This window comes from Emydura macquarii, unplaced genomic scaffold (assembly GCF_026122565.2).
Source record: "Emydura macquarii macquarii isolate MOO-44397 ecotype Brisbane River unplaced genomic scaffold, CSIRO-AGI_Emac_v2 contig_3603, whole genome shotgun sequence".
Lineage (NCBI taxonomy): Eukaryota > Metazoa > Chordata > Testudines > Chelidae > Emydura > Emydura macquarii.
The window spans coordinates 10,626,790-10,653,085 of NW_027133740.1; the positions used below are offsets into that span (position 1 = coordinate 10,626,790).

General features: G+C 39.9%; 1 long non-coding RNA gene across 2 annotated transcripts; it reads right to left on the reverse strand.

Moving 5' to 3' along the window:
* Window positions 1-14,705: 14,705 nt before the first annotated feature.
* On the reverse strand, window positions 14,706-23,320 carry LOC137145691 (uncharacterized). Of its 2 annotated transcripts, none has more exons than XR_010917726.1 (3): window positions 23,153-23,320; window positions 15,815-15,891; window positions 14,706-14,874 (listed from the first exon to the last, which is right to left on the reverse strand). It is a non-coding gene; the product is annotated as an uncharacterized lncRNA (long non-coding RNA). The 2 variants fall into 2 exon arrangements; XR_010917725.1 differs by lacking the exon at window positions 23,153-23,320 and adding an exon at window positions 22,849-23,084.
* Window positions 23,321-26,296: the final 2,976 nt, after the last annotated feature.

Genomic DNA, 26,296 nt, shown 5'->3' on the forward strand with positions numbered 1-26,296 from the left:
TTGCCTAGATAAAGCACTTGAGAACAATCCTAAACTGTCAGAAAAAAGGACTAGATTATCTACTATAAAAGGCCTTTTCCATGTCTGATTTTTGAATATTATAAGTTTACATTGTTGAATAAAATCATTACTACTACAACTGCTAGTCTGATAAGGAAAGCAAATATGACCATAAAGACCCACTTAAACTCCAGCCACTGTAAACATAATATAATGCCAGGTATCTATGTAACAAATGCTTTTACCATCTAGAACTATTTAGGCGTCTCAAGGGAGGAATGTGATAAATACAGAGTTTGGAGCAAAGGAAGCAAGGAACAGTATATCTTGGTGCGTGGGAAGGCCTTTCCATCTGAATCTATTATATATTTATGATCACATATTACCTGGAGTCATAGATAGTCCACCATACACTACAATATAAACAAGTTAGAACTTGTCTGAAAACCTAATTTGCTAAACCTATGTTTACTTCTACTCTAATTCTTACCCAGTTTTGTCTGTAAAAGCCCATTATGCCTCACCCTGTGATTACTTTACTTAGTTTCCTTAATAGCCTATTGTGCTTTTTAAAACCCTAAATAATTTATGAATTATCCATTATTTGTATAACTCCCTCAAGAAATCACAAAGGTCAGTAAGAATTTTCCTTTTGGAAGGTGAGTATACTATTACATGGACAAACCAGCACATCTGTGTTTTATAACTCTACAGTTATTTTTCAACTTGTTTAGTAGATACTGTAAAGTTCATCAGTTTATAATGCCTGGGCTCACCTCAGCACCTATTTTAAAGATAAAAATCAGGACAGGATAACTGTTTTACGATTATGTATTTTTGTTGTGGCTTAGACATATCACTCTTAAATTTCTATAGAATTCTTGGTTAAATGTCTTTCACTTCTGGAGATTTAGTGCAACTGTAATGATCAGTGTGCTCCAAAACACACTCCTCCTTCCCACACATCAGTAGATGCCATTTTTTTATCTTTATTATTTGCAAAACATAGCTCTGGTGAAGGAATCTATTCACTATCTTCTATAGTGAAGATTGTTATAAAGCAGTCATTTAGATTTACTATTTTCAAAAGCAGATGCCTAAAGCCAGGCTTAGAACTCCATATTTAGGCTCCTTGAATATGTGGCCTGCTTTTCGATCAAAAGTACTGAAAACACAATTGTGGTAACTGAGCTCCTCTGAAAATTCTTGCCCTAATGCTATATTCACATGGGTGCTTTTACACGGAGGTTTAAAAGCAACTATGATTTCCTTGCCAAAGAAGAGATGAACCTATGTATATTTTTTCTTTTCTGTCTATTATTTAGTTCAGAATAATCCTGAGCCACACAATGGTATTTTTTCAGCTTAATTAAAAATAATGATGGTCACCATGCTCAGAAGTCCATTATTAGAATCACATAGAATGGAGGTTCATTATACTAATAAGGCTGCCAATTGTTGCTTGCAATTTTAATCTGCACCATCAGTTGGTGTAAAGATGGTACATAACACATGCCGATGCTGTACATATATATTCTGGGGGGGAATGATGGCGATCTAGATTCTCAGCATACTTAATGGACTGGTCAAATACTAAAGAATGCAAATCAAACATTGAAATATTATATTCCCTAAAGAAAAATTGTAAATATAATTATAATTTATTGGCATGAAACATGTTTTGTTTATCTCAGTGATACATAAAAAACTGTGAATGTGTAACCCATGCCTGCTTGGTGTGATATTCTGTCCCCCTCCAGTGGCAGCTAGACCAGCTAATGATTGATGAGCTTGCTACAGCCTTGGCTGAAAAAAATATGGGTCTTTTAGCTCCTACGTTAAGCTCCAGAGGTCATTGGTTTGATCCCAGCCAACGATGACCGGGGTCTGTCAGCTTTACAAAAGCATCTGGAGAGGCTTTAAGTTTTCTTAAAAGGTATCATGTGTCATATTAAATGGTAAATGATACCTTTAAGCATATGTGTCTCAGATTACAGGAAAAGAAATACAGGAATGTATATGTCCAAATTAAATGGATATAGGGCTTGATTGCATTGGGGTTATACCAATTTAAAACTGGAGGACTGAATCAGGCCCATGGTTCTTTGATTACTGACAGAGTTTTCAATCTTAGTTTCCAGCCCTACTTTTTTTTTATTTAAATAGTTTACTAGTGTACTTATATAGTTGAGAGTCTAAACATTTCAGAAAACATGATTCATCTAAGCTGCCACACTGCTCTGTCTATGGCTGGGGACTGGAGTTACAGAAGCATAATTTTTTCCCCCATTACTAAAAGGTGAATCTATAGGAGTTTTTTCAAAACACTCCTCTAATCCCATGTCTCTTGCTCATGTGCAAACGTTCCTAAAGTCCTTTAAATGCTATTTGACACAAGTCGGGTCAACAACTCGAGTGAAGGCTGTAGGACTGAGCTCTATTTCTTTCCACTTTATGGCCCTCATCCCTGCAGCATCTGAGTACTTTGAAAATATCATGCTTAGCCTCACAAAAGCCCTGTGAAAGTAGGAAAGTGCAATTGTCTCCTTTTTTAAAGAGATGAGGAATGGATACACAGAAATTAAAACACAGATTTTTAAAGATATTTAGGTATTGCTTTGCTCAGCTTGGCAACACCTAACTAAATTTAGAATATTATCTTGGAGTCCCAACCAGATTTTACAAAATAAAAACATTGCTGAACTCAGATAGAAGAGAGGTATTGACCCAGTTTGACATGCAAATTTGAACTGGGAATTGTCACACCCCACCTCCCCCCCCACCGTATTGTTACAACTATTTTTTGCTGAAGTCTGTTAAAAGTCTCTCACACTCAATAATACATTACAATCAAAAGTGTTTAGAGATAATCTAAACATAATTCAAGTAAAAAAAAAAAGAAAAGTATAAGGTCCTGTAGATATTCATGAAGTTTTTGTCATCTATTTTAATAATTTCTAAGCGAAATTACGTCTGCTTTCTTGTTAAATCAAAACTACTGTTTAACATAAGAAAATGTTACCGTTAATTTTCAACTTTGAAAGGTGCAATTTAGCTAATCAGATATATTCTTGCTTTGCACCCATAAGAAAAAATATGTCTCCTTACTAGGTCAGCTATAACAACCCTTAGTACCATAAAATTTGACTCCTTACTAACTACAGTATCTTCTGGGACTGCAAGAAGAAATTTTCAATTCCGCTCAAAGTAGAGAAAAATCACTTTTCTTCATGTTTTGACCCACACAAAGAAATTCTGTTATCTCATTTTATTGACTGACTTCTACCTTCAGTGCTGTTTAAGTAGAACTAGAGACCAAAATTACCTAGTTGTCTCAAAAGAAAGATACGGCATAAGGCAGTACCAATATACACTTTCAAATGCAGTCTTGACAATATGCTTCAACTGAGATCTCAAGTGATGATTTCCAGGTAATATACTGCCTATGCCCTTGTCTGTAGCCTCAAAGTTCCTAGTGTTTTTTTGCTTCTACTTTAATGAATTTTAAATTTGATACTTCCTGTTGACTTCAATTTCTCTTTAAAGGAATACATGTGTCCACACACACACACACACACACACACACACACACACACACACACACACACACACACACACACACACACACACACACACACACACACAATATAATCAGTAAGCTGTGGAACTCACTACCTTAATGTATCACTGAGGCCAAGAGTTTAGCATATTTAAAGGAGATTTGATTTATATAGAGATAGAGACTATCCACAGTTATACTTGATATGATAAAAATTGTAAGAGATGCCCCAGAGCATAAGCCAGCCAGTAAACTGGCTGGGTTAGGAATAAGCTTCCCGCAAAGGCAAGTTATTCCCTAACCGACTATTACAGGGCTTCTATTTTCCTCTGAATTTCATTATGAAAAGCTGTTTCCAGGGCTAAGTCACAAATATTTTGAGTTTTGCTATCGTCAATTGCAAAAACACCAGGTTCACTACAAAAACGATAACATTTTTTCCTAGTCAGATTTGCAAATATTAATGAAAATGATTTATTCAACTGTAAATACTTGCAAACTGCCACTTTCACACAGTCTTCAGTCTGTGATGCAAACAATTTTGCAAAGCAGCTCTGATTCACCATGTATATAACAGAGAATGTAAAATAGAACTGTAATTCTGAGTTAGAGTTCTCCTTTTCATGGAAATAAACAACATATGCCTTTTTTAAAGCTATACAACAATACATACTAACATGCTATTGTAATATTCTTTCAAAGCCCTGTTGTGTATTTGCGGATCCAAGGATCCATTTTGTTTCAGAAAAATATCCTTTCCTGAATTCCTGGGTGTCACAGTTTTCACAGAATGGGGTAGGAATCATGGCATTTAGCCACTTACCAGAGTACAGAGTTGCATTGCCTCATGGAGAACTTGAGGAGTTTTACTCAGGGAAGTACAGTTTTTCCTTGACTGGCCAGGAGTCCAGGCAGTCACTATCATTTAGGATGGCGCCATCTGCTTCAGTCCAGCCAGCTGCTTCTAATGCCAGTTCAGAGAGGACAGCAACCATAGCGACTGCAATTGGTACAGGCTCCTTCGTGGGCTATCCAAAGGGAAACGTTCACCCCCCCCCCTTACTGCCATGAACCCATACAAAGACTTGTCACAATCTGCTCCAAAGGATATAATAGCATATCTTTCTCTCAAAATGATGTAATTAACGTAACTTGCTTGACTGAGTCACTCATCACACATTTATACAACGTTCCATTATTAAATAGTCTGTGACAAGAACACTTGCCTTGCTCTCCACTATAAAGCATTATCTTAATCATTTCAGCATAGGGGCGTGCACAGGAATTTAAATGACTGCTTTTGGAGGGGGACTTAAACACACACAAATTAAAGGTTCATGTGCGCCCCCCGCCCACCAGATTTCTTGGGATGACTCTAGTGGGGATGGCCAGCAGTGAGGAGGAAGCAGTTCCCCCTGGCACTCTTCATGTCCCTGCACCCAGGGAGGGAGGAAGGAGCAGGGTGGCCAGTTGAGCTCCTCCTCCCCTGACACCTACAACTGCTGCTTCACCTTCCCTGCTTCTGGAGTCCCAGCACTGCTGCCTGCTTTGTGGACTGCCCGCTGAGGTGAGTCAGGGGGGTGGAGGCAGAGGCAATTCATGGGACTCCAGCATCAGGGAAGGAGAAGCAGCAGGCTGCAGTTGTAGGGGTGGAGGGGGGAGGCGATCAACCAGCAGCTAGCTGCCCTGCTGCTTTCCCCTCCCTGGACTGCAGGGACACACAAAATTTTTGGGGAGGCCTATGCCCTTGCTTGCCCCCCCTTTGTGCACACCTGATTCAGCAATATATGTGCTGCCTGTAAAGACACGGACATTCTTCCCTAAATGCTGTAAATTGCATGTGTGTACACACACACACACACACACACACAAGTTCTATAAAAAGCTGAGGTTTAGAGAACATTAAGGTTGAATGGTTAAGCACTCAAAGATCAGGAAAGGACAATGTTGAGCATGACCTTAATCTTCCAAAGCACAGACTGCACTCTCCTGTATTCCTCAGATACATCGACTTCTTCTCTCATCCTTCACTCATTCAGAATGCTTCCTCTTCTGAGTGTGGTTGACTAGATCAATTTGGAGAGGACTCCAGATTTTGAATCTCAGAAACAAACAAAACAAACAAACAAACAAACAAAGAAGCATCCTAAGCTTTCTTCTCTGATTCTCTCCTCCATCTAATGATCTACCCAGCTGTCATATCAAAGAAGTCCTGAGCACCTTACACCTAAACACTTTCTCCAGACACCATCTGCATCTTTAGAACTTAGAGGTGCTGATCAATCAGCAGGGCAAGAAGGAAGGAAGGTTACCCACATCACTCCATTTTTTAATCCCCCTCTTCTCACAACTTCACATTTCTCTTCATTTTTAATGCTTGGTTGTTTCTTCCTTCCTGTGCTGATCATGAGAAGAGAATTTGTATGGCTCCACCAAAATATGTTCAAATCTAGATGAGAGCACAGACAGGCACCTATTCAAGGTTAAGTGAAATACCTTAATCTTATTGCTCAGAAAATGATCTATGTACTAAATATTTAATAAATGTATTGATGCCTTAATGTTAAAAGATTTAAAAAAGCAAAGGATGAACTTTTGGATTGCACAGGTGTAAGTTAGGGTAGAATATTGTTTTCTAAACTGCTTTCCAAGTTAACCCCATTATATGACATTACATAGCTATGGCCTATGGAGGTCATTACTGGCAAAGCATGTAACAGAGCATAGAAGAATATGCTGGGATTGTCATAGGGTAAGTTAAGTATTTTGGTTTTTTCTTTACTAGGCAAGTCTACTTCCGTTTTTGTAAAATTAAAAAGTCCTCTCAAGAGCATAATAAAAGATCTTGCCTTCGATAGTCTGGTTAAGTATTGAAACCGTTCTAACTAAGAATAGCTATTTTTTTAAAAACAAGACTGAAAACCAGACTAGAATTTATCAATTGAGAAAATGATCCATTTTCCAAAGCAAATGTCAACCTTCACAGAAATAAACCAACCAACCAACCAAAAAACCCCACACCAACAACACACACAAACACAAAACAAAAATAAGAAACCATAGCAGGGAAAACTTTCTTTTTTTCATATGAGTATGAAATACTTGCAGGAGGAGATGGGGGGCAGGGAGAGAGAGAACAGACAAGGAAACTTCACTGACTTTTGTGCATTTGTCTAGTTCATAGGCATTTGGTGAAGTTTTGTCCATAACACAGATACCATACTATACGTACTGGAAGCTTTTTACAAAATACTGTGTAGTAAAAAAAATGTCAACTGCTAGATTGCCAGATTGTTTCTTTATTATAGTTTTAGAAAACTTAGTATAGTTAGCATTATCCCTTTGTAAAGCAAAATTGCACCTCCCCGGTTACTTATCCACAGCTATAATGGTATTTGACTATCCATAATCAGTTGCAAGAAGCGAAAAAACCCAACAACTTTTGACCTACTGGTGGTTTAGTTGCCATTTGACATACACAGAAACTGAAATGTGAAATTAATGACTTTTTCAGCAACCTTGCCAGTTTTGTGATTTTTGCTTTTCTCAGCACACATAATTTAGGTCAGGAATTACCATTTTTACAGGTCCTGAATTGGGCTACAGTCTTGTCAAACTTCATAAGTTAAGTATAATTGTGCCTAACTATTATTAGTACTTAGCACTTATATAGTGCTTTAGATCTTCAAAGCACTGTACAGATGTTAGCTACTTCAAAGGGAGTTCAGTAGGAAGACTCAGGATGCTACTGAAAGGTCATTGAGTAGGTACTACTCTTCCATTTAAATTAGTATCAATTAATGCTTTGGTATGCTGTTGTTGGAAGTATTAGATTTTGGAGGAGACAAAACCAAGGTTTTTACAGACATGCGGTCTTTAAAATCCAGTGACATTCTTGCTTTTGCAAGTACAGAGATTTTAGTCTCTGTGCCCTGTTCAGTTATTAATCTGGATAATTACATTCTGCTTATCTACATTCCCTATGCAGTTCTCATTTGGCACAGTATTCTGAACTTTCTTCCCTAATCTGTTGCTGGAAGATACCTACCACATTCCACCCTGGTGATGGCTGCATTCAGTTGTGCGTGCACACACAAAACATTTCCCAATAATGGCAAAGGGTTGCATTCCGGTGAGCAAGACCATTAAACAAACAAGTTCCTGCACTACTCCAGTTTCTGAATGGATGTATGGTAGACTACTGAAGTGCACGCTAATCAAAACAGCCACCAGTACATTGCATTTATATAGTTCAGGGATTCCTGACAATGTCCCAATCCTCACTCGGGCCCACTTCCCACTGACAATGGTGTCTGGTTTGTTTGAGTATGAAATATAAGATAGGTGCCATAATTTTGTAAAATAGTACAGAATGGTTTGGGTTGAGCTGAAGCCTATGGATTCCTGCAGCAGGCCCAATCTGACATTTCTGATTTAGACAACCCAGCTGTCATTACTGGGAATTCCCTGTGTAAGTGATGATTGGAACCATTATTAAGAATCATATTTCTAAATGTAAGAGATTAGTTATTTATACAGCCCTTCATATTACATTAGACTAGTGCATAACATTAGTGCAATGGATCTGAAATACAGTCAGAAAGTGAAATTAGTACAGAATGCAAGAGTCCGTGTGTTAAACGAGGTCTTGTGAAGAGGAAAACCCTGGTTGTCAATGACCTGTGAGTGGAGTTTAAGGTATTTTGATCTATAAAGCTTTAAATGGCTTGGAACGTGACTTGAGACAAATCTTTCTCCACCTTCAATATCCTGTCAGCTATCAGGGCCTGCGGCAGATCCAGTTTCCAGGCCACCTGACGAGTGCAGCTGCCTGATTGGTGGCAAGAGTGAGGCACAAGTTTTTAAGCCCAGCAGCAGCAGTTCAGCAGCTGCTTAAAGCATTTGCCCATGGCTGCAATTGCTCCCGTGCCTGCTTGTTCCCTGCTTTGTTCCAGCCTGGCTCCTGCCTCAGACCCAGCTTTGCCTCACTCCTGGTAACCTGGCTCTGATCTTTGTCTCCGACTTCTGACTTCAGCTCTGACCCTTGGCTCCTACTCCTGGCTACGGACTCCTGCTCCAACCCTTTGGCACAACTGCTCACATCCCAGTCTGACAGTTGGAGCAGCCCGCCCCAAAAACCCCACAAAAAATAAAGGAACTAGGTCAATCTCTTTCTGATCGAGATTGTGGGAAACCTACAGGCTTTGCATGGCCAGTTTGTCACCCTGCAGTGCCAGGGTACAGTCCTGAAAGCTCAAGCCACGTTGCCTTCAGCTGTACCCCGACTCCTCAAGAACCAAACTTGCCCTGGGTGAATGAAATTGTGTAGGTTCCTAAATCAATATCAGCTATTTTTTTCTGCGATTCCCACAGTTGTAGCTCACTGACCAAATCCAAGTTGGCCTGACCATCAGCCTGCTTACCAGGAAGACACTGGCTGGGGAACTCTGCTCTGGAAAAATCTGTCCTGCTTCTGGGACAATTTGAGAATTGTTTGAGCTATGGTGATAAATTTCAATGACCTGAGATCTAAAGGGGTAGCTGTGTTAGTCTGTTTTTAGCAAACAGCGAGAGTTCTGTGGCACCTTAAAGACTAACAATTTTATCTGGGCATAAGCTTTCGTGGGCAGAAACCCACTTCCTCGGATGCATGAAGTGGAAACTTCAGTTTGGTAGGTATATATACACATGCAAGGATGGGTGAGTTACATCACAGTGAGGAGGGAGATTAATACAATCAGGGTGGATGAGGCCATTGACAACAGTTGATGGGAAGGTGTGAATGTCAAAAGAGGGAACATTATTTTTTGTAGTGGGCTAGTCACTCCCAGTCTCTATCCTTACCTAGTCTGCTAAGTATCAAGTTTGCATATGAGTTCCAGCTCTGCAGTCTCGTGCTGGAGTTTGTTTTTGTCCCCCACCCACAAAATATGACTTCTGTGAGTGGAAGGGGGATAATCACCCTAGGGACAAGTATAGGAAACAGGTACCTGGCACTTCCTCTAGAGAAAGGATAGACAGAGGGAGAAGGAACGTCCACAGTAGGGAAACGTGTGGCTCTCCGGCCACAATTTTAAATCAAGACATCCCTCTGCTAAAATAGACTGCCGATACCTGGGCCTCTGCAAAATTACAGAATGGGTAAACCCAGTGGCCTTCAGGTTACAGTTGCCAGAGTCTTTGAAGATCCACGTAGTCTTTCACATTTCACTTTTAAAGCCCTACACTGAGAACCCATATCCAAACTGCTCCAACCCAACACTGCCACCTACAATGGTCCATGAACAGGAGTATTTGGTCTACTGAATCCTCAACTCTCTGTGCGTTAGAGGGATGCTCCAGTCCTGGTGAACTGGGAAGGCTATGATCTGGATGAGTGTCTCTGGGACTACTAGAGAACATTCATACCCCGGGCCTATTCTTGGAAGTACCCCAAGAAACCAGGCCTTAAGGGCCATAGGAGCTGCCTTCAGGAGATTGGGCAGGCAGTGTACTATCAGGAAGCAGGACCTGCAGCAGAACTAGTTTACGGGTAACCTAATGAGTGCAGTGATTGATGGGAAAAGTCAGCAGACCAGCTCTTAAACCCAGCAGTGCTCAAAGCATTTGCCTTCAGCTGCCTCAAGTGCTCCTCACCCACCTTGTTTCTCTAATATCCTAGGATGAACATGGCTATAGCACCCTTGCATATTTCTCTCCATGTCCTTTATATTAACACCTCTTTCAGATCAACATCTGTCACACTGAGCAGTAGGTTCCCTTAAAACTCATCTCTGCCTCCCAAGGGAAAGATTGCATAATTCTTAAGTTTTTTCTACATTTGTTTTCTAATCAGATCTTAATATTTTTGCTATAAAAAATACAATCATTTTACAATGCTATGTCAATGTTACTGATATTTAGCACTACTGTCTTAATCCTCTCTACACTTATCTGAGATCCATCTACTTAATTGTTGGTTAAATCTCAATTATTGGTTACATCTCAATCTGACTGTGTTAATCTGATTGAGGTGCAACAAAAATGGAAAAGGAGACTGGAACAGTCATTTAAATGCAATGGTAACATCAAGAGCAACAAAATTCAGAGTAGGGGAAAGTAACAGCAATTACAGATTGTGTTATAAGAGTTTCCTTGGGCGGTGCATATTGAATACTCACTGTGAAATCACTATGAAATTGCAATTATTATTATTCAATATAGTGTGCACAAATTCTCTAATACAATCTCTGCCGGTAATTTATTTTGGAGGACAAGTAGGTGTTCAACAACGTTAAAATGCAATTTCAGTGGAAATCTATTTCCTATTCCAAGCCATTCTTGCATTCTCATTGGCTGACTTGTGGGCTAGTTTTCCTTTTTAATAAGGTGCACCTGACTGCCATACAAAAAAGTAATTTACCTAAAGTTATATTAAGGCATATGGGGTCCAAATATCTTGTAGCTCACACAGAAAATGGATTGCCAATCAGGTATTCTCCGTTTAAATTAAGGTAAAATATACCATACAAATTAGCATGCTTTGACAGACTGCATGGAGGGAAATGTTCCTGTGAGGCAATCTTATTTATCTTTAAATGTGTTACATTTGAAGCTAAGTCAGAAATTAAGGAAATCCATAGCTACTTATCCTTACAGTGCAAGGAAAATAAAGGTTTTTTGCCCCTTCAAATGCATTAGTAGCACAAGTTAAGTTGCTGCATATCATGTTTTGAAATCATTTGGATTGCAGTCAGTGCAGGATACTGCAGACGTTATTATACAGCAACAAGGATTGTAGCAGGAAAAAAATCTACAAAATTAATTTCTCTTGTGGTCTTAAGAAGCTGGTGTGTACTTCAGTTCCATTAATTGTGTATTTCAATTTAAATACAAAACAGACTTTGGCCCTGATTCTCCATTCTGCTAGAACAGTCTTATTCTAGTTTAACTCCATTAAAAACAATAGAATTACACTTAGGTAAAAATGGAGTAATGGAATGGAGAATCAGACCATCTTCCACAGCTCTAGGGGCCCAAACAAACAAGTACTTTAAATTAAAGCAAAGGAACAACACACCCAGGGGCATAACAAAACTCCTCCCAACACAACAAAATTAATTTAACAACCCAGTAATTAAAATTGGGAAAACGATACCCATACCATCATACTCACACCTTCAACTCTTCCCAAAAGGACCTCCATATGCAACAAAGGTCAACAAGCCTGGGCTATTTGGTATAAGAGGGAAGTGGAAACAAATTCAAGAGCCAAGCAGCTCTAATGACAAATGTTTTGTCAACAGCTCACTTTCTTCTGTACAGAGGGGATGTCAGCTTGAGCACCTCCATTAGATATGACTGTGCCAGAGACAGATGTTGGGCCTAGTGGTTAGAGCAGGAGTCAGGGGGGGCCAGATGAAGGGCCAGAATCAGAGCTAAGGGTCAGAACTGGAACCAGAAATCAGAGCCAAGATTGCCTGCAATGAGGCAAGGCAAGAGCAGAGACAGGAACAAGCCAGCACGAGAACAGAAAGCTTGTCTCTCTCACCAACAGAAGTTGGTCCAATAATGGAAAGAAATGTCATAGAATCCCAGTGAGGAAGACAGTGGCCATGCAATTACTTAAATCCCATTCATGGTCTTTTCATAAGGACAAAGAGTATCATGCAGGTAATAAGGTATTTCTCTTTTCATTACAATTCTTGGTTTTCCCTGACTTTAGTCTAAAAGCAAAGATAAGAAAGTAATTAAGTGTGATTAAAAGGAATCTTTAGTAGAAAATATTGATGAGGCAATATTTAGCTGCTTACTGCTCCAACTCTGTTATAAAGAGGATTTTATGAAAGGACCGAACTTGCATCATTGGAAAATGGTGCACGATGATCGGTATTACAAGACCACAGGTGATTCTGCACCCAGTTAAGAATCAATGTCTAAGAGGAGCATTGCAAAGAGGAGAAGAGATACAGCTATATTTGGAAGGGATTTAAGTTGAGCTGCACTTTAATTTCAGAATACAGTGAAAGCAAAACATTTAGACTCAAATGAAAGATTAATGGTATAAAACAATTATGTTCAGTGTTGAAGGATGACATTTTAAGTCTAAATATTTATATAGTCATTTTTATAGCAGCATTTCCTGTGGGAGGAAGGGGGTAAAGTTACTTATGTTCTGTACTCTGATTGTAGTGGTCGATGGATAAGTTGACCGCTTTTTTTTGGTTCAGGGATGGTAAGTCTGATGTACACTAGTTTCATATACATAACAGACTGCCAGTTATGGTGCATTACTGTTTCAAACCAAATTCATCCCCACTTTCCCTGGTTTCTCTCTGTTCCTTCTTCTACAGTATATTACTTTTTAGCTGAATGAATTTGAGCTGCTGTTTAGAGTTCCAGTGTGACCCCCACTTTGAATCCTATAAGTAAATGCAGACTACAAAAAGACATAGTGTGCGTGACAGTGCAGATTTACAATTTCATCTGTGTGTGCTCTGTACTGAAAGACAGCAATTATTTTGAAAAATGAAATTGATTCCTTATCTTAAATACTGGGCTAACTTTTTAAAGTGTTGCAGCCTAAACACAAAATAAAAAGAGCATACCTATTCAGGTACAGAAAAGAACATACATGACCTTTGCATACTGGGTCCAAATCGGCATGCAGAAGCAATGTACATTTCTGCAGTAGAAAAACTGCATTATATTGTTTTCCACATATACTTAACAAAAGGAGAAGTGTGGGGGCTACTTGTATTATGCTTGGGTAAATTTAGATTGCTGAGAGCATCAGCTAGGAAGTTTTCTCATATTACATGGAGATATAGAAAAAGTTAAGAAAGCTTCACATTATTAATTTTAACTGTGATGTTAATATTTTATGCCATTTTATTTAGTTAAATAACTATCATTACATGACTTGCTGTGGATGCACACAATTAGCAAAGTTACAAGGTCCTATTGAATTATGCACTGCCTCTATGCGTGTTGAAGCTTTAGCAGCAAATAGATTAGGAGATTGTTTTGAAAAGTATAGGTCATCATGATTTTATCATTGTATTATCACCTCATTCTAAGAACCAATTAGTTAATCTAACAGACTTGGAGATACTATTAGTATACAACAGGTGAAATGCTTGGATTGGACTTTTCATTTCAAGAAAGCTAATACACGTCTGAGTAGCACAGTACACAAGTCAGTAACCATGGCAGCAATTGTATGGTAATTGGAAATCAGCAACTTTATTCTTGTCTCTGACTGCTCGGATACTGACTTCCCTGATGCACCTAGGCAAAATCACTTAACTTTCCTTTCTGTTTTCCTATCTGCAAAACAAAGGTAAGACTGAGCTATTTTAAAGAATATTTGTGAAGATTAATTACTGTTTTAAAGAGTTTTAAAGCAGTTATATGGCCAATTGGGTCCACAGTGCTTTATGGTAAATGTAGTCCCTCCAGGTAGTCTGTCCCATAAGAGATGTGGGCCTGAATGAAAACTCCCAAAAATCAATACACTAGGGAGAAACAATGATTTATCTGACTCAAAAAGAAACCTTGTGGCATTTCACCAAAATGAAATTAAGCTCTTTGGATTTGAGGAATGTCACAATGTTCTGATAAAAAATATTTGAAATGAAACTGGCATTTCCAAATTGAAGATTTTTGGAATTTCTGTTCCACAGAGAGTTTTGAAATTTCAACTTTTTATGCCATTTCAGGGTGATAAACAAAATGTTGATGTATTGGAATTTCCTTCACAATGGAGACTCCAAATTTTGCTCATCTCTAGAAGTTTGATGAGTATTCTTGAAGGTTTAGGTCATTGCTACCTTATATGCTTGTATTGCTCTGCATGTGCTCTACCTATCCAAATGTGTAAGTTATTTGTTAGAAAGCCTGCTAAGGAAAGGAAGTCTGTTCATTAAACTAGCAAACACAAGTTAGCAATGAATTAAAACTAGACTATTGCAAAAGAAATCTGTACAACTTTTCTAGTAGTAGTCAGTGCATATGGGAGCATGCATGTTACAAAAAATGTTGATCATTGGAGTACAAGCTCTTTCTCTGTTTTCAGTTTGTGCTCTACTCTGTGTTTTCATTTTAATAAGACAATGTGCCTCCTTAAGCAATGATTAGTACATTTAATTTTCCAAAGCAAGTTTTCTTATCTGAAGAGAATCACTGAACAGCTCTCTCCTTTGTATACGTTACATTCTCTTTTGGTACCTCTCGAATAGTCCCCAGTGCTTCCTTTAAAGCAGATATCTCCTATCTTCAGATCCCCATCCAAATAACTTCAGGAAAGCAGGTAACTTGACACACCAAGTATTCACCTAACCAAAATTTCAAAACATAATTTAGTACCTTTATTAATAACTTAATTCTGAATGAGGGGTCCTAGATAAAATGTCTAATCTTTCAGAGCCATTGCTTTAACAGGAATACACACACACACACACACACACACACACACACACTCTGCAGAAATGTAAAAAAAACCCAAACAAACAAAAACAACCCTTCTCAGGAAGTAGCAATGATTTTGGGGGAGGATGATGGGCAGGTGTAGGGAGGTGACATCCTGGCTCCACTGAAGTCAATAGAGCTAGGATTTCACCCTTGTTTCCTAATGATGTCAAAACTGTCTCTATATGCAAACTACTCAATGTAAAGCAACTGGCACATGCCCTATTCTACATTATGCTTCCCATATTGTTATCTACATCTGGCCTGAAAGTAATTAATGTCACATTTGCCATCTAGAACTCATTCTGGTGGTGATATGAAAGCTGTTGCATAGAATGAAAAGGGGTTTGAATGTTACCAGATGTGTGTTATCACCACCTCATCATCTTAAACAGACAAGCCATAACTCCAGCTCTCCCTGTCTCCCATTACTAAATTTTATTAGATCGTATTAGATTAGATATTGTTCTACCCTTCTCCCTAATGGGCTAATGATTGTTTTAGATGGGATTACGAAGACATAAGATTTGGAGTTGAGCAAAACTTCCAGGGCCCAGTTTTCGTAAATGCTGAGCTCCTGCAGCTCCAGATGAGATCAGCTGGAGTTCTGCATGCCCAGCACCTCTGATAATCAGGCCCCTAGGTTTTTGCAGTAAGACCAAAAAATTCATATCAACCTGAAAACTGTGAAATTGTTTGTAATGTCCCATGTTTATCATTTCACACCATGTGCTCATGATTTTTCCTTCACAAAATATTAATTTGAAATGTTTGTGCTGAACAAGGAATTTAGTTAGTATACTTAGCTATTTCATTCCAGTGATGTCAGTTTGCTGTTCCATGAAAGTTCTATACCACAGCATGAAATATCAAGTGAAAAGGCACTGTAAAAAACAGTTCAACCAGTTAAAAAACAAAAAGTGTGATATAAAGATACCAAATGTTCATTCTATACAAACACTTCAGACTAAGCCAGATATAACTGGGCAGGCAACAAAAGCCAAAATACTGAAATCAAGTGTGAGACCTGCACTTTTCTATAGAGGTTCCTGTGGTATTTTAGCTTTATCATGTTAAATCTATTGTACTTAAAATAGGATAAAAAGGGATCATAAGAAAACTAAGTGCATTGGGGAATCCAGCCAAAGATAAGAACCCTCCCTCACTTTCTCTTGGTGTCTATTAAATAAAAAAGGATGCATGATTCATCACAACATAATAGTCTGAGAGATCTTAAGAACTGTACTGCTTACTTTCAAGTTGATGGAAATATATCCAAAAAACAAGCTGAAACCTTTTGTTTAATTCAAATAACATTAAAATCCTGAAATTAAAGCTTCAGAGCAGATGCTATTACCTCTGTGGGAGCCACAGGGGTACTGGAGACAGAGGCGAGAGTAGTCAAAATGGACAGAGGTTGAGAAAGCAGCTAAAATGGCTATGTAAACATCTTGGAAAGAACTTGAAAGAGAATATTTGGAAGGCTCTTAGTAGCATCAGAAAAGCTCTCAGGTCAGAACTGAAGTCAAGCTTGAAGATTTAAGTCTGAAAGGCTTATTTTCAGATCTTGAAAGCATGACTTTCCAGTTCCTAAAAACATTTCTATTTATGTAAGTTTCTTTGAACCAGTTCAAAATTCAGAGTATGTTCGTCCATCATATGATTTTGTTTCACTTCCCATTTGCATTTTTATTTTTGTGAAGAAATGACTATCATCCGTGCAAGAATGGTAATCATCCCAAATTGTCTTTCTCACTCTGCAAGGTGCAAGAATGGTTTCTGCAGCCCACATCTAGCACTAGCCAGGTAAATAACAAAAATCTGCTAAAGTTATCCCATTAAAGGGCCTGTGCCTCTAACTCAGCCCCTACACCCAGTGACCAACTCCAGTGGGTCCATACTATCAAGTGACTCTGGCCTGCAAATACCACTAGAAACTGCCTGAAGGGATGTTCCACAGCACACAAAGGTGAAGGCTCTCTCAAATTCAACAGGCAGAGTGGTGCAGGTGCTGACGGACAACACCGCAGCTAAGGTTTATATAAACAGGCAGGGAGGGGTGCGTTCCTCGGCTCTCTGCGAGGAAGCTACCCATCTGTGGGACTTCCACTTGACTGCCTCTCACCACCTGGGAGTGAGGAACAATGAGGCGGATCACTTCAGCAGGTCATTTCTATCCCACCATGACTGGTCACTGCACCCGGAGGTGGTGACTACGATCTTCCAGAAGTGGGGTATTCCCCAACTGGACATATTCGCATTGGCCTGGAATGTAAAGTACCAGAGGTTCTGCTCGCTCCGGGGTAGCAAGACTGGGTCAATTTCCGATGCATTCCTCATTGACTGGATGGGGACCCTCATGTACCCGTTCCTGCCCATTCTGCTCCTGCACAAGGAACTGCTGAAAATAAAGAGGGACAGGGTGGACGGTATACTCATTGTTGCGGCCTGGCCAAGACAGCACTGGTTCAGCATGCTGCTGGACCTTTTGATTGCCCCACCCATGGAGCTCCCAAGGTGGCACGACCTTCTCTCCCAGGACCATGGTTGCCTGTTGCACCTGGACCTGGAATCCCTGCACCTCACGGCCTGGAGGCTCTGTGGCTGATGGAGGGAGAGAGAGCATGCTCAGTGCAGGTCCAACAAGTCCTGGTGGGCAGCAGGAAATCTTCTACACAGGTCATGTATCAGGCTAAGTGGAAATGGTTTACTTCTTGGGTGGAGTCCCGTGGCATTCTGTCCAGCGTCTCACCTGTGCAGGCGATCCTGGAGTACCTGCTCCAGCTAAAGCTCCAGGGTCTGGTGCTAGCCTCATTGAAGGTTCACTTGGCAGCCTTTTTGGCCTTCCATCAGCCGCTAGAGGGGAGATCCCTGTTCTCCCATCCCATGTTGGTCAGGTTCCTCAAGGGGGTGGAGAGGCTGTATCCACAGATCCGTGACCCGGTGCATCTCTGGGATCTCAACATGGTCTGCTCAAGACTCACGGGGCCCGCCTTTGAACCCATGGCTTCATGCCCTCTGCTCATGCTTTTCTGGAAGGTACTCTTCCTGGTGGCCATTACTTCAGCTAGGAGGGTCTCCGAAATTAGGGCCTTGACCTCGGAGCCCCTTTATAAAGTATTTTATAAGGATAAGGTGCAGTTAAAGCTGCATCCAGCCTTCGTGCCCAAGGTGGTTTCCCAATTTCATTGTAACCAAGATATTTTTCTCCTTGTGTTTTTCCACAAACTGCACGGTTCGGAGGAGAGGAGATGGCATTTGCTGGACGTGAGATGAACCGTAGCCTTCTACATCGAGTGTACAAAGCCGTTCCGGAAATCGACACAGCTCTTCGTTGCAGTGGCAGACTGGATGAAAGGCTCACCTGTCTCCACCCAGCGCATCTCCTCGTGCATCAAGTTCTGCTACGAGCAGGCAAGGGTGCCGCTTCCAGGAACCATCACAGCACACTCAACCAAAGCTCAAGCCTCATTTACGGCCTTCCTGGAGAGAGTGCCCCTGCAGGACATCTGCAAAGACGCCACCTGGTCGTCAGTGCATACCTTCACGTCCCACTATGCCATCGTTCAGCAGGCGAGAGAGGATGCGGGATTCAGCAGAGCCATGCTGAGGGCAGCTCACCGGTAACTCCTACCCACCTCCAAGGTATTGCTTGTTAGTCACCTATAGTAGAATGAACATAAGCAATCACTCGAAGAAAACAAGGTTACTTACCAGTAACTGATGTTCTTTGAGATGTGTTGCTCATGTTCATTCCACAACCCACCCCCAGTCCCCGCTGTTGGAGTTGGCAGAAATAAGGGACTGAGGAGGCGTAGGGCAGGCAGTGCTTCATATACCGCGGCATGTGCACGGGACCCCAGGGGGCACCAGAGCCAGCCCTACGGGGTCTGCTAAGGGGAAAAAAGTTCCAGGAACCATGCATGGTGGCGTGCACTCACCTATAGTGGAATGGACATGAACAACACATCTCAAAGAACATCAGTTACTGATAAGTAAGCTTGTTTTCTAAATAGCTTTGCACAGCTCTAGACAAGTCTTAATTTAGACAAAGTCTGTGTGCATTAACTACATGCCAAACTTGAAATCAAAGGCTTTATCCTGCCACCTGACCTGTGTATTAGTTAAACCAGCTCTGGAGCTGAGGGCCAAACTAGCTATTTTGCCACCAAAGAAAATCTATCTGAATTCAAATTTATGGCCCTCCATCCCTTTCTTAAAATAGAGTTCAAGTGTTGCCTGCTAATGTCTTATTTCTGTCAAAGACATCTTGGGCCAGATTTTCAGTTGGATGACACAGTTGTGAGTATACCTCTAAATTTATGCATGCAAATACCCAATGTATGGACACAAAGCATGTGTTTGTACTGTGCACTCATTTTAAGTGTGCTCACATGTTCATATATTTCCATGCATAAAGTAAAAGCACACAACTTTAAGACTTCACATATGCAAACTTAACTTTGAAATTCTGGCTCCTGTCATCTTCACAAATAGGCTAATTCTATACACAGTTAGGTGACACTACACTTTCCACATAGATTTAGTGGTTTCTCAGAAACAAATAACTATATTTTTTCTTTCATTACACAAGCTATTTTATGATTTAGCGACTATTTAACAATGTGCCTACAAAAATTAGCTCACATTTTTTTTATTTCAAAACACTTTGAAACAGGAGAAATATATATATATATATATTTGCAAAGGCATCCAATATAGTGTAACTGTTTAAAGATTTGAGAGATGAGTAAATGGTTAACATTTTTTACTCCTATGAAACTACCGTCTATGGTCAAATCTTGACAACAACTCTGAATCAATGAGTGAAATAAAATCTGCTTACTGTGGAAAATTATCTTATAGAGCTGACACAACCAACAAAAATCAGAGTGGGAGGTGGTTGGTAAGAAGTCAAGGGTTGTAAGTAACAGTTACATGGGGTGGGGAAGGCAGGGAAGAACAGAGCTGAGTATGAGATTCTTCTTTGGAGGAAGAATGGAAGGTGAAAGAACTGGAATTGCCAATACCAGAAAGTTGTACCTTATTTGTACTTTTAAATGGACTTGAAAGTTTTCATACAAATATAATTGAAATTTTTAAAGATAAAATACGAATATATTAGGATGTTTAAGCTGGTTTTGATGCTTTTGGTGGTTTTTGTTTTAATCTTATTCTAATGACTAGCTACTTTTGCTCTCAGAGGACTTTGGGCTACTTATTTCACTCAGTTACCTAAACAGGGATTTATGTTTAGCTTCAAAGTATTTTGTTCCTTCTGAGAGATGTCACTCATTACAGATAGCACTGCACATAAAAACCTCATTCTCTGGCTCTTTCGTCCATGCCCAATTCTCTGCTTTTGGAGTCTGACACTCAGTCCTGGGGAAGTGGTAACCCATAAAAAAGAACCCTGATTACGGTAAAATCATTTTCTCTTTTCTGTCCAGCTCTCCAATGATTACATCTCAAAGAGATTACATTTAGAATGAGATCATGACACAGTGATCATGTTAATACGAACATTATCTCCTTGTGTTATCAGCTTCTGGAGGTTTCCATGCTAAGAGCGGTTTGAATTTCCTTGGCAACTTTGTGGGAGCATTTTTTTTAAACTATGTATTTGAGACCTCAGCATGTGATCAAGTGAGGTTAGAGCCTTACCTTTATTGAAGTTAATAGGAGTTCAATCTGGGTACAGGCTGTAGGATGAGATCTGTAACAAACTTCCGGGCTTGGAGAGGGATTGCTCAGACAATGAATCTGTGAAACATGCTGGACGGAAGCTCTCTAAACTAGTTTATAGTCCATACAAGTAGAGAATAAAGCTCTACACTACAGGATATTTGATTTAATTAGAAATGTAAAGGAATTTATGGCTTCTGGATGATTGTCATTTCCAAAGAGGTTGGGTTTTGTTGTTGTTGACATGAGGAGACCATATAACTGGCTAAATATTTCTAGAAATAAATTCACATATATAGATGGTATTTTTAAAAGTCATTTATCTTTTTCCATTTCATTTAAAAGGAGCTAGTGTTAAAGGTGGGGACTTTAGTCACTTGCTAGAGAAGGTAAAAAAGTAAGATAACTATGTGGGGAATTCATGCTTCCATGTGGTCTTCTTGAACCTACAGCTGTGACTCACATTTCAAGGTTTTAATACATCAGTGTCCTGCTGCTGACTTTCTTATCAGTAGGTTATTCAGAACAGCAACCTTAAAAGAGCTGTCAGGACCCTTTTGTGAGAAAATACTTCTTTGATTCTTAGGTGAACCTTACTCTATGCTCATTTTCCCAGCACATATTTAGACTTTAACCCCTCACTATAGGTTCTAGTGCTGGTCCACCCAGGCAAGCCAACTGACATCACTGGGTTTTACATGATTAAAGGGTCCCCAACAGTGCAGATCTGAGTACTGGCCCAAATCTAATAAAACTCACTGCACTGAAAACTGATGCACCTTAGAATAATGCAGAACCTTATACAGAAGATAAAGCACAAATACCACAAGTTTTGGGCATAAAATATAATTTATACAGAGTATGATTAAAAAGCAAAAAACGTAATTATTTTAAGAGAACTTTTTTTTTAATACACATATCCTTAAAGCATGAGTTTGAAGGCTTAGCTTTTATTGAAAAAATGTCCAATATTAGGCTCTTTACTGTCTATAAAAGCATCTTAATAAGCAATCCAGTGTTCAAAGTACTGAGTACCTAGTAGCTACCATTTCCTTCAAGGGGTAGTACTGCATTCTCAGCACTTTTGAAAATCATGTCATGTTCTGAAGCCTAAATAAGGAGTTACAAGCCAAGTTTGGTAAAGGATTTCCTTCTCATTTCCCTAAACACTGTGTTCCTGAACTCCTAAGATCCAAGTTTGCCATCTATTAATGTGTCACTTACTGAGTCCAACACTCAGCTTTTGGGGGGAGGAGGCGGCTAGGGTCAAAGAGTGAGAGCAGAAAGCATTTCTGAATTACACTGGATTAATCCTTTCCCAGTGGCAGAAGTTGTACTTGACAATGTAACTGTTATTCACCACTATTTATTCTATGGACTAATTATGATGAATATTTGGCTGACTAATAATGCTTCTGATAGAGCAACCATTGAAAGCAACAACTGAATGCAATTGAAGGAGGAAAATTCCAAGAGTCAATGAAAACTAGCGCCATAAATTAGTGAAAGGATCCTTATTTCTTGCACCCATATATTGTAGGTAGCAAAGTTATACTGAAAGATCCTGCGCTTTCTGTGAAATTCTTCTGGACAAATATTGCAGTGAACCTGCTAGCTCACTATTGGGCATTGTTACCACCCAGTTAAACATCGAGCCGGGGGAGAATTCCATCATCCCTGCAGCACAAGAAAAGAAAGTAGTGTCTGGAGATCAGAGAGGATCCAAGCACTGGAAGAAGCTAAGGGATGCACTCGAGTAGCAGAAGCAGCCCGGAGGCAGCAGACTCTGAGCTTGTTGCAGAGGGAAGACTAGATTGCTAGGATTGAAAGACAGAGGGCTGGGCAGTCTGAGTGTTTTCTTGGGAATGTATGGAAGGCGAGGGTCTGAAAAGCCTAGTGTTGGAGTGCCTGCAGCACTTGCCTTTGAGGTCATGGTACATCCAACTGCTATGAACAGCTATAGTCTGGTGTATAACAATACTAGCAGTGGGGTTGATTACAATTTTTAAGGATGGGGTGCTTAGCACTGGCCTAACTCTGCTCCCATCAAAGTCAGTGGGAATAGAATTCATGCAAATGCTAAAAACATTGGGGGGGGGGGGGAATCATTAAATTCCTCTTTGATCATCGACAATCTTTGATATTATTCTCCTTACCTTAGAGCATAGTTTTTTACTTCCTCCCTTGCTAGAAATTTTGAATTCATCCTTGACACCAAACCCATTTTCTTTCAATCTGTGAGAAAGTCTTTTCTGGTCATGGTGAGAACATAGCCTCTGCTTCAGTTTCCTTCACTCCGAGTACTTCAGCCCCACCGCCAAATAAAAACTCCACTTCTTTCAGGGTAAGTGAACCTCACATACCCAACAATGCTTCTAACAGCTACTTTTCACCCGCTTTTCAGTCTTTGGGCCACCAGCGTTTACTAGAAGGTTAGTATCAGTTTTCATCTAAAATTACCTCTGTTCTGGGTCACAGCTCCAGGGGTTGTGAAGTCTTTCTCCTTGAGGCAAAGAAACTTCTGCCCATCTTTGTGCAGTCACTCACAGCGCCACCACCCTTCAGGGTCTGGGTGAAATACCCCTTAACATTAGAGTTGAAAGGGAAGCACAGAGGTTCTAAGCAACATCTATATGGGCTAATCTCAAATGATGCCCACTTCACTTTTCCCCAGGGTGATTTCCTATTTTCTTCCCTCTTCTCAGATTACTTCAGGGAGTGATCATGTTACCAGAAACCAGCAGGCTTTTCACAGGCTCCTTCAGCAGTCAAAGCCATTGAGGACTTGCTTTATGCAGCTCCCAGCAGGCCTTGCTCTCAGGCTACAAACTCCAGAATGCCTCCTTTTTCCAGGCTAAAAACAAAGCAAGAATAATGCGGAGGTCAACCGTGACCATCTCTTAAAGGACCAGTTCAACCTGTGACACTGACATTTCCCTGGAGTCTGTGTCACAAACGGAAATATTTTTCTTACCTTGCTGAAATTTCTATCCATATCTTAATGGCTTCTCACCTCAGCAGTCACAACGTAACTTTAGTGACTGATCCACGTCCCAACTGACGTCATTGAAAGCCTTCTCCCTGACTTCAGTGAGAGCTGGAATAGGCCCTTATTTCCCTCCCTTTTAAACTTCTAAGGGTGTGGAGTGAGCTTGTCATCTTTGTTGTCTTACTCAGGATAGCTCATATGTGTTAGTGCCACCTACGGTAAAAGACTTTTTTTTAAGTGAAAAAAAGGCCTCTGAATCCAACTAAAGACTGCCCTTCTTCCTATTAAACTAAGATTATTTCCCTATGCCCTTCTATCCTATTAAGAATTCCATTGTTTACATTTTAATTCTAAATCCTCTGACATTTAGTCAAAGCCAAACCCTTATACACATTAGCTTATAGTGGTTTCTGGTTTATGCAGTATCTTTTGTTCTTTCTAAGACACATTTCAGCTGCTTATTTGATCACACTACTGTTTTAATTGCTGGAATCTGCATAAGAATTGGGCAAAATTGCCTCTGACTATAAATCAGGTAGTTTTCTGAAAGTTAAATTTATCTGGGAGCTGTGCTTAGTCTATTTTTCTCATGACGAGCTGCATTTGTAACAGAACTCTTGGCATGAATAGCATGATTGTGACATATTCCTGGCTTTGTAATTACGCTAGGAACATGCACAAACTTTGTTTGGGCCAATCTTAATAGCCAAAGGCTCAAAGAGTGTTACATCTCTCAGTGTACAAGGAAAGATTCTGTAATAAATTTGCTTGTAATCAACCTGAGAAATACATGTTAAATACAATCTTTGTATATCACAACTAAATAGGTTTTGAGTGACACTAATAAAGTTCAGCAATCACTATTTTATTTTCTCTTACATACATGTGAACTTAATAGATTTTGACTGATGTATTTTTCAGTCTGATTACAAGCAAATTTGTTACATACCACACCGTGTAGTTATTCTCCAATATAACTTCACGATTCCAATGGCATTAATTAACCCAGGATAAGAGTGGCACAAGCTTTTTGCATCAATAATTTTCCGAAATTTTCCATACAAAGTTGTCCTAGCTAGATATATTATTCTCTTATCTTCTAAATATCTAGCTCAATGTTTATTTAAAAACAAAGAGGGTGAAATTCACTTAAGCACAAACAGCTCACACAAGCGTTCCACATTTAAGTTCCACAGTGGCACCATGGTGGATAGGGATACTGGTTGAGATCAGCCAGCAGAAGTGTTATGCACAGCTGGTGCCTTAGGGAAGGATTTCATGCCTAGACCTGCCTAGACATACCTAGATAGGATTGAGACTACTAATTCCCATTGAAATCAGTGTGCCCGTTCCAAATAGAGGTGTATCTGTATTTTGGGTGTAGGTAAATGCAGGTGACACAGGATACATGCTTGTGTGAGGATTCTGCGACACTGAATCCACATCAGAATTCCTATCATATACTGTGGTTACTTAGGCTATGTCTATGCTACAAAGTTAGGTTGACATAATTTATGTTGGCATACAGCCTCTGCAATTATATCATATCACTTGTGCACACGCACCTGGCTTCTTGTGTCAGCGATGCATGTCCTCACCAGGAGCACTTGTACTGAGTGTGTTGTGAGTGTGGAATGGCTCCTGAAAGCCAACAAAAGTGGATTTGAGAAATACAACGTCCACATTGACATTGCGTCAACCTCATTATATCGACAGTGACTCCACACTGCTCAGGAAGGTGGTGTTACTAAATCAGTGAAGAGAGGCACTTACATCGGCAGGAGCCAAACTGAAGTGAAGACAATTACATAGCTAGGTCTAGCTTATCTCAGCCGAGGCATGTAGTGTAGATCAGGCCCTAGGATTTGCTGGAGGAGGGCAAGGGAGCATAATTTTACCCCAAAAGCATTGTTTGTATATTTACACAATTATAATATCTTCATCTGTCAGTTGCAGCTTGGGCTGCTGCATGATTGATGAGGCTCAGGCTGTTACAATCATTCAGGGAGCTAGCTATGTCTTCATTTATGCTTTAATAACTTAAATGCCAAGGTTCTTGCACATGATATGATTGTACAAAAAGCAACCTAATCAACAGCACTGAAGGGACTGCAAAGATTTTAGACAACAGGAGCAAGAGATATTTACACCTATAACTCAGACAGGTTGTGGGGCTTGTCTAGAATGAGATTTAGTGCCGTGCTTCATTTCTCAGCCAGCTCCCAAATATGGAAAGCATGTCTAAATGATGTTTTTAAATGCTCTAGTAAGAAACTCACCCAACTTTTCATGGTTTGCTTTGCAATTTAGTATTCCTCTTGATTTGAGAATGACAACTAACTTATAGATTCCTTCCACATTTTATATTTGGTTTACAACTGATCAAGGAAGGAGGGGAAAAAAAGGTAAATATTTTTTCTGAAGTAAAAAGAGGCCTGAGAGGTGCATTACCAAAAGCCATCAGAATCTCTAAAACCCCAGAGACTCCTAGAAAACTATAAAAAGCATTTGTCTTCTCAGAATACATATCTTTGTTCCTCTGCTCAGAAATTTAATGGGTGACCACTATTTGGTGTAAGTTACTGTCTAGTATGCTGTGCAGAATGTACAGACAC